Raw genomic sequence first — 9,815 nt, 5'->3', positions numbered from 1 at the left:
CGAGGATATATTTATTAATACATAGATTATGCATGTAAACCCAACAGATCTTATCGTGAGGGTTATCAGAATACAAAAGATATATATTCATTCAGTTACAAAGAGTTACACATATCAAGAGGACATACGTTCGGTATATCATTCATTTAGACCGTTTTGTGATTGAACTTGGTTACAACTTCTACATTAGATACTCAAAACAAGTACATAACCCTTAGGAATTAAATTGATATCAACTGGTTGGGATAACAATTGAATTCTCGAGCTGTAATGCAGTGAAGTTGAATACTCATCCAATCTCTGGGGATTCAGATCTCCTGTGGGCACAAAGAAACAGTTGCAGGCTTGTTGCTGTCCAATCCGCGCTCTCTGGCTCGGTGCCAGGCTGTGCTGTGCGGCTTGCGAGAAGTTCCTGCGATGTGCTCTGAACACCAGCTGGTTAGTGTTGGCTTTAACTAGCGAAGTTTGTGCACAGGAGAAAAGATGACTGTGGATCCCAGCAAGTCAGGAAGAGGACCGGTTCGTTCCTGATGAAGCGCTAGTTCTGAATACTGATTCAGCTGTCCACAGTTCTGACCTGTTCACAAGGCTTGCTGCTGATGCTAACCTCGGGTGGATCCTCTGGTTACTTGTGGCAACCTCCGCTCTCGACTCTTAGAACAAAGGAAAGTTCTGGCACTCGGACACACTGGCCATTCCGTGGTTGTCCGGGCTGAGTTTTAGGATGGTCAGGAGGCGCGCTGCGAGAATGTCCTCCCCTTGGGAGCCTTTCTGCTCCTGGGCCGTCCTGCCCTGGAATTCTTTCGCACCTCTGGAATTCTCCTTAGAATTCTCTTTAGAATAGTCTCTTGAATTTCTCTGTGTTGCCTGTTTTTACCTGGAGGAACTTCAGCTCGTTCATTGGCTGAAAGTTTCATGGGCATCAGAGACCCACGTGGGTTACTCGGCCCTACCAGTCCCTGATTGGTTGATCAAGGTGAGATATGAGTCACTTACTCCTGACACTTAGGAATGCAGTCCAGATGTCCATCTGTCACTCCCTAGACAGATAGACGCCAATGGATGACCATTAATCATGATAGCCAGGCTTAGCTAAGTGCACCCCCATTTGGGAGCTGTCCCTTATCAAAAGAAAACATCTTTAAATCAGCCTGCATGAATAGTTTCTCTGTGGCTGCACCACAAAGATGAAGAGACAGATGGGGCCTCATTTGGGAAAGGGAGCAGAAAACTTAATTCCTGTATTTTAATAAGCCTTGCCGCTACACTGTCCAGCATATTATATTTCATCGCACTTTGACAGATCGTCTTATAATCACTTGTTGTTAGAATATGCCCCAAGAGGATATTCCCCCCAAGAGGATATAGAGGATATCCCCCAAGAGGTATCCAGGTAACAGTGAAACGGGTGTACAGTCTGGGGATATTGCCCCTTTTCCATGTAAATAGTTCCCTGGTTCCGCACCCCTTGGTGTCTCTCTCTCTGTCTCTCTCTCGGGCCCGTGCTCTTGGCGGGCTTGTCTCGTGTCTCTCTCTCGTCTGGGCGCGGGAGTGCTGCTGGCGGGTGGTGACGGAGAAGAAATAAAGCGCAAACTCCACAAGTTTGAGTCTCTGTGTTTGTCCTCAACGAACCCAAATTCATTACATTGGTGTCAGAAGCGGGAGGATGGACAGTGAACGGCCGATGATGTCGGACTCAGAGAAGCGCCGGTTCACCCAGCAGCCGAGTGACCCCCAATGCGCCTATTGGGGGCAAGCAGCAGCCGCCAGGGGCCAGGACGACCCCTCAGCACCGCCAGTGGCCACAGCCCTTATCAGGGCTACCCCACAGTGACCTACTCAGCGGAAAGGGGGCCCGTTCCCAGGTCGCCTCAGGCCGTGTGGCAGGAAGGAGACGCCAGACCAGCGGGGTCCAGCCCGCCACCGCTCCTCCAGCCTCCGCTGGTGAGACCGAGCCGTTATAATGGGGAGAACCCATAGCAGATGTTTGAGGCCCAGATCCAGATGGCGGACTGGGCAAACGGCTGGTCTCAGGTGGAGATGGTGGGCCACCTCGCCGCCGTCCTGGAGGGGAAGGCCTGCCAGGCGTTGCTGGATGTACCCAGGGACCAGCGGTACAACTACGCAGCGTTGGCATCGGCCATCCGGAGGCGTTTTGGCAGGAGAGGGGAGGCGCTGGGACTGCTGTGGGCAAGGTTGACCCAACGCTGCTGCCTAGCGGGAGAGCCACTGGGTCCAGTCGCTGCAGACATGGCCTACTTAGCCTGCCAGGGTTACCCTACTCTCCCGGAGGAGGCCCACCGGGAGATAACGCTCAAGGTGTTTCTCTGGGCCCTGACGCCGACTGAGGTGCAGCGCCACGTGATGCTGGCCGCGCCGGTCCTCTTGGAGCAGGCCCTGGCTCTGGCTGAGCAGGTTGATGCTGTATTCGAGGAGATTGGTGGGCACCAACAGAGGGGCTCACGGGGAATCAGATGGGGCGGAGGAGACGGCCAGCGCGGCGACACCGGGGGAGCGACAACGGCGGGTCATCTGCCACCGCTGTGGGGAGAGGGGGCACATCGCCCAAGAGTGCCAGGCGCAGGAGCCCTGGGGACTCTGGAGGCCGTCGGGAAATGGGAGCGGGGCGGCCTAAAGGGGGGAAGGCCGCCCTTGAGTGACGCTACCCCCGCTCCGGAAAGCCAGAAGGAGTGCTTCACCCTGCCTGTTGTGGGAAGGGTTGGCCACAGCCAGGGCTTATTTCTTCCCTGCCTCATCGAGGGCAGACCCTGCCAGGCCCTCGTCGACACCGGTTCGACCATCACCCTGCTCCGGCTTGGTGTCCTGCAAGGCACCGAGGCAGCCGGACCCCCAGGGCGCTCACCATGCACTTTGGGGCTGCGAGGGTGAAATACCCCTTCTACCTTGCCCCAGTCCACGAGGACTGTATCCTGGGGTTGGACTGGTTGCAGCAGGTGGGTGGTTGCCTTGACTTGGGCCGGCGAGAGTTGGTGAGGCAGGGGGAATGAATCAGTCTCGCGGTGGGCGGAGCGGGAGGTGTCTGGGGTGTGTGGGTTGACCGGAGCGGGAAGCGGAGGTGGCAGTGGCGGGCGTCACCTGGGCCTGTAAGGCACTCTGTGCACTGTGGGAGGCCTTGGAGGTGAGGGACGGGGTGCTGTGCCGAGGGTGGCAGGTGCCCTCCAGCGGCTAGGTCACTGCTTGGCGGCCTCCAGCTGGCCATGCACTGCTTGGAGAACTGCCCCACGGAGCGACCGCAACACCACAAACTGCCACCTGACCTCGCCGCTGTACTGTACTGTACTTAAGAACTACTAGTGTAAGCAAAAAAGGGGTTTTGAAGGAGGGGGAGGTGTCTTTCGCTGGAAGACTCGCTGCCTTCTACTTTGAAAATACCTGTGAAACCGGTTTAGTCACAGCCAGCACTCCCGCAAAGAGTGATGCCAGGCGAATGCACATTAATATGTTGGGCTTTTGGGTTCGGGTGGATTTGTGCCCTACAGTTCAACCTGCGGTACCGCTGTGTACTGTACATACAGTACAGTACGAACGTGTTATTTTGAAATATAAAGAATGTCAATATACTGTAGGAGAAATTGAGTATTGGTGTGTATTTTTTCTTTAAAATATCAATAACAGCAACATACAGTTTACATAATATGTTAATATTCCTAAATTAATATCGTTTATGAACTTTATGACCTTCATTATGCTCCTCTGCGTTTTATGCTTAACAACTAAAATTTCCCTTTAGTGGTCAAATTCCATATAAATATTCAATACTAAGTGGATTAAAATGTGCCCAGTAAAGAGATTAAATGATAAAATCTCTTCACTAACGACCAATACACCACATTATCTTCCGTGTCGCATTAACACAACACAAAATGTTTTTTTTACAAGTATCAAAAGAAGCGATACACAACCTGTCTCCTCTATAACTCTTCAGTTTACAGAGAAATTCCGCCAGAGCCTCACAACATTGTCCAATAATACTCTTCTTGTGTCTAATTTTTAGTTAAGCAGGATTTGAGCTACAGACCATAACAGACCAAAAAACAGAATCCACCTGTGATTCGGGTGTTAACAAAACGTGTTTACAAAGAAAGTGAAATACAGTAATACTACCAGCTATATAGATACATTTAGATATATTCTTTACATATTCTCGATTATAAAACAGATAATTCCAGTCCTGGAATCTGACTAGCTGACATCTCTGAAGCGGTACCCTAATCTCTGGTATACGGACGCCCCAGAAATTTGACTTTTTACTGTGTGATAAATTTTAAAGACTAATTCTTAGCATAGATAAGAAAGCGTAAATAAAAAAGCTTGGATTCTAATGTATCTGATACAAGTATCTTTTAATACAGTCTTTGTTGTGCTCTTGAGGATCCTTGTGATGTTTTGAGCTCTGGTTGAATGATAGGTGTCGCAGTTTAAATAATTTTCGTTGTTAGAAATTATGAAACGCTCTGTTAAAAGCAAGGGAGTTTTTATGTCTGTTATACTAAAAGAAAATGCCAGACAAACTAGGGATTGGACAGTTTTTCAATGCTTGTACAATCGATGGAAATGTTCAAATAAATGTGCTAAAGAAATAAACAAAAAAAGTAATTTGTTCCTTTATCCTATTGGCTAGCTAATGTCCCGTCCTTGTTAGTTAGATCAACAAAATGCTGTGGTGTTACTTTTTGTCGATGAAAAAATAAAGTCTTTTCATTTAAAATGATGGTTACAATTAATGTGGAAAAGCATAATGCTTGTCCAAGGTCATTCATTATTAATACTATTAGTAATATCTTCGGTAAAGGCTTTGATGCATAAAGTATTTCTGCATAATTAAAATATTTATGATAAAGGTAGGTTGTGCACTTTTGCCCAACTGAGCAATAATGCTTTCATAAAATATACCAACTTCTTAATGACTGATGATTAACATGCTGTAATACACAGTTTAAATTTAAAAGCTCAAATGCTGTACATGAGAGGTTAAGCTTTATTGGCTCCTCCTGGCGGTTTTACAACGTGATTCCGGATACTTTCCGATATGACGTCATATGACGCGTGATACTGCGTCATGCCGCGTTAGGATGCGACACGCCCACTGCATGGTACCGTGGTGTACCTCACGCGTTTTAAATGGCTGCATCTGTATAGGAATTTTCCTGCTGTCAGCAGTATCGTGTATATAGTTGACCCTTACCTGAATGAAAACAGGGTAAAGTTAGCTTGAAGTTCAAAAATAATTTTGGTACACCTGTAGCATTTTCAAGAAACCTCCTAGAGGTAAGAGAACACTTCCTTTGTGTATAAAGTACATTGTGAATGTTTTCACAGCCTTCACTTTGTCGTTTTTATGCCATTTTTTGGACCACGCACAAATATTCTTATGTCCATATCTTCGCAAGGGGATCAGTGCAAATTTTAATACTAATTAAATGACCGCGGACACTTTCCATCCCATCTTCTCTTCTCAGAAAAGAATAGGCTAACTTTCGGTGGATGTTTTGGGTTCTGCTTGTTCACATATCTCCCCTTTTTATAAAACAACATGGTTGAAAACTGTTCCAGAGCCACTGTTGTTTCATCAGTGAAAAGTACATTATGAAATGCCTCTCCCTGTTCAATCCATCGGAAAAAAGAAAAGAAGCATAAAGCTTCTGATGGTCATAAACAATATTAATTTAGGAACAGCATCAGAAATATTTTTTTAACTGCACTGCATCGGAGAGAATACCAAAGCGAATTTTTTTTTACTCCCTGGCGGAAACAGGCTTCCATAAGAATAAGTATAGATTCTGGGAAATACATTTTCCCTGCATTAAAGTTTAACTTGTTCAGCACGCCCTACATTACAAACTCCAAGCATTTCATTTTGAGCTGAAGACCCTCACATCTGAAGAAGGATTCACAGCCAAAATGTTGCAAGCTGACAAGGCTACCCACCAAAGTAAATGTATTGCAGTAAATGTTTATATCATTATATCTAATTTTTATTTCTTTTTTAAAAATTAAAAAAAATCGTTTGCCCAGCCTAAGAGGGGGGGGTCTGCTCTCATTGACAGCTGACACTCCTCCATACACTCAAGTGAAAAATTAATAACGCCAATGTAAACGTCGTATTTACATATTGTTGATAATAAAAATGTTAAGTTCTCTAAAGCTTTCTCAGTCAAGTATGATCATTTACCTAGGGAGCTGTGTAAGCATGTGTAGGCAGCAAAAGATCAGCTAAACTGGGAAGAAAATGCTTTCAGGGAAAATGTTTCAGGTGTGAAGAACACAGATCCCCAATGCAATTTCAACCAAACCTGTCCCCACACACCCTGCCCCCACTGCGATTAGAATATACACAATGCACTGAAGTCTTTAGAGTAGATGATCAGGTGTTTCGCAGACATAGGCATAGTACGTAATTCAGGCTTTATGAACTCACACCTGGGATTCAATTAATTAGGGTTATTAATTATTAGAGTTCATAAAGCCTGAATTACGTACTATGCCTACGTCTGCGAAACACCTTTGCTAGTTAATGCTACAGTACTTCACTTTCTCGGGAGTGATTTTTTGAGGCAAAAACCAGGCTAACAGGCTTGTTTTGTGATCTTCCTAAGATTGTTAAGCGCAGTCTCAAAATGTTTCCATATGAAAGGATTCATATGAAAGACAGTGATGTCACTGTCCCGAGGCGTGTGTGGTAGATCTGTGATGTGGTTGAGTGTGAATTGTGGTGATCATCTGATTGGGGAACAAAAGACCTGCTGATTTGTTCTACATACCAGGAAGCCAACAGAATATGATTTTTTCTATTCGAAACGTGTATTTTAAACGTTTAATTAAGTAGTAAAAGCCTTACAGGGTACACAGATTTCTAAGCTGATCAGGAAGAAGAAAAATCACCCGTGTTTCGCGCATAAAAAGTGTTTTTTAACTGTCGAAACCTGTTTTAATAGCTTTTAAAGTTGTGCAATGTCTAAGCAGGAACACATCATTATATCTTATATATGAAAAATACATAATATAGCACCCAAACAAACGCATCCAAACAAACGCAAACACGTTTTTAATGTAGCCTGGGAAAGAACACACCGTGCTACAATAAACTTAAATGGGGATTCTTTTTATTCTGGATCTGCATGAAATCATAAAAATGAGTGGTTGTATTATTTTCTGTAACAGAACTTAGATTGGATGCAGTATAACCTTTAACCCGAAAGATTCACATAGATGTACATGGAGATATACACACACCAGGTTGCACAAAGTGCTACTAATATAACAAAGACAAAGAAAAAAATACGGTAGTGGCAATTTCCTTTAATCTCGTCTAATCCGAGACGCAAAGAATATCACATCACCCATAGCCACACACCACACTCAACTTTACGATGTCCACTTCCACAATTACTGGCACACTGACGTCACTCATACATGCGTGTCTTAAAGCGACAGCTACCAATTTCAGTGTCAGATTTCAAATATCCACTCCGTAACCACCCGGTTACATGTATAATAGTCCTCTGAATTTATCCGTATAATAGAACTCCAACCATTTATGTATAATGAACATCTAATCATAGACGTATAATTGACATATAACAAAAGACGTATATTAGAATTTCATTCTAGACGAATTGCGGACCACATTTAGACGTATAAGGTATGCGTTTAATAGACTTATATTATACGTCTTTTGTCCACTGGGGCCTTTCCCCGGAGTAAATCTGTTACATTGAAAGACTGCTTCTCGCAGGTTCAAAAAGGGCCCCCTGTTAAATGGAGAAATCAATGATTTCGAATGAATTCTGTATGCGTTAAAAGACAGCTATACACACAGAAAACATGCAGGATATTTCCCAAGCCGAAACACAGTGCGTTTTTCCAAGCCATTTGACAAAGCCCCCCCACTAAAAACTGCAGCAGATCGTGTAAAGACGTTCAACTTTGTTTGTTACTACTGCAAGCACAGGAAGCAGAATAAATTCCTCTTTTCAAACTGTCAAAGGTTTGCTTTGCGAACGCTGCAGGACATCGCACAATCTCTTTTGAACAGGGACAAATGATTTCTTATGGGGCGCAGTAAGTACAGACGTTTAAAAAGCTCCACTCGTGCCGACGATGCAGCATGAAAAAGCGCAACCTATCGTTTGACAGACCAAAGCCAGGCGCCGCTACGAGCAATGTGAAATCAAACTGACAACACACGGCGTTTCGCGCTGTCTCAAAAGTGATCTCGACAGACGCTGTTCCCTGCATAATGCTGAAACAGCTAAAGAGCGTTTCTGTTGAGAAGAAACAAGCTCGTTTCTTTCTACCATGATGTCACCATGACAAAATCTGTCTTTAAACACCTTGCTCAGTCTCTGACGAGACTGTCAAAAATTGCTTTCGCCGATTGTATTGCAAACCGGCGGAAGCGGGGTATTGGGAAAAGTTTTCAACTAGCAATAATCGCGCCTCGGCTAAACCTCACATGCTACGGTACTGCCGCTGTGCAAAGCTGCCGGTTTCCAGGCAACAGCGGGGATCCTATGGAAATCATTATCAATCATCTCATGGCATGTCATTGCTGTAACGCTTCATATTTGTCTTCTTCTTCTTATAGCTCGAGGTTTTGAAGAATTTCATGACAGACAAGGTCTCCGTCGGGAACAAAGGGCGTTGTGAGAAAACCGTTGCTTATTTTCAGCAGCAGAAATAGAACCCTTTAAATACAAGATGACAGAACAATGACGAAGGGCATGCCGGGAGGAACTCATGCACTACAGAGGAAAGGGGGCGGGCACGTACAGTTCACATTCAAGCCACAAGTACTCTTCTCGGATGTTGCACAAACAAATCCTAACGTCCTGAAAGCATTGCAGCATGTTTGTGTCCCACTCCTCGTAGCTGCAGGACGACTGACACGAACGGACAAACACAATCTGTGGCGTTTAGCGTGACATAGTCTTGCAGGCATCGTGCTGTCTCACTGCAATACTATACCGCTGGAGGAAACAGTAGTAGTAGTATAAAGCGACATTTTTTGTCAAACTTTTGACAGGTACCACGCACCCTTTTTCCAGCCAATGGGAGTCCGCTGTGGGTGGATGTCCCGCCCCCTTGCCAGCCAATGGCGTGTTGTTATGTGTGCATGTCACGCCCCCTAAGGAGCCAATGGTGTGTCGTTAAGGGTCGGAACTCCCGCCTTCCCCTCCCTGGCCGGTCGGTCCGGAGCCTCAGGGTCCAAAAGCCCCAAGGCGGCGCATCCCTCGCTTTAGGTGTGTGAAAGTGTGTATTGGTTTGGAAGGGAACCATGTCTGCAGCGGGGTTGAGTGCGCTCTATTATAACCCTAGGGAATCGGGTAGTTACGGCAGCGCGGGGAGTCTGGTGATGGCCGCGAGATCCCGGGGTGTGAGCGGCACCAGCCGCGGTCGGGTGGCTGGGGTGCTTATACGCTGCACAAGCCGTGTCTCAGAGGCATCAGGGTTGTAAGCAAACACACACACACTGACTGCGTAAAGTCTCACGGAAAGAACTCGCAGGACAAACACCATGTGAAATGTGAACCGCTTTATTTCAACAGTGGGTTTTCAAACACAGAAACAGCGCAGTACACTTTTTACACAAGTTACAGACTCCTGTTTGCAAGTATGTGAAATGTGAACCGCTTTATTTCAACAGTAGGTTTCAAACACAGAAACATCGCAGTACAAATGCGTTACCGGCTCCTGTTTGCATTCAACAATTAAATGTTGGTGCGGAAAATTAGTTCAGTACGCGTAACCACCACCCCAACATTGCTGAGAAACTTTGAGGCATCTGAAAAAGC

At 45.6% G+C, this 9,815-nt stretch overlaps 1 non-coding gene across 1 annotated transcript; it reads right to left on the bottom strand.

Moving 5' to 3' along the window:
• Window positions 1–8,363: 8,363 nt before the first annotated feature.
• Window positions 8,364–8,505, bottom strand: LOC148810518 (U4 spliceosomal RNA). Its single transcript, XR_016086738.1, has one exon. It is a non-coding gene; the product is annotated as a U4 spliceosomal RNA (small nuclear RNA).
• Window positions 8,506–9,815: the final 1,310 nt, after the last annotated feature.

Source organism: Atractosteus spatula, assembly GCF_055471065.1.
Source record: "Atractosteus spatula isolate fAtrSpa1 chromosome 26 unlocalized genomic scaffold, fAtrSpa1.hap1 SUPER_26_unloc_1, whole genome shotgun sequence".
NCBI lineage: Eukaryota > Metazoa > Chordata > Actinopteri > Semionotiformes > Lepisosteidae > Atractosteus > Atractosteus spatula.
The sequence above is the reverse complement of the archived record's forward strand: the minus strand, read 5'-3'. Positions and strand labels throughout refer to the sequence as shown.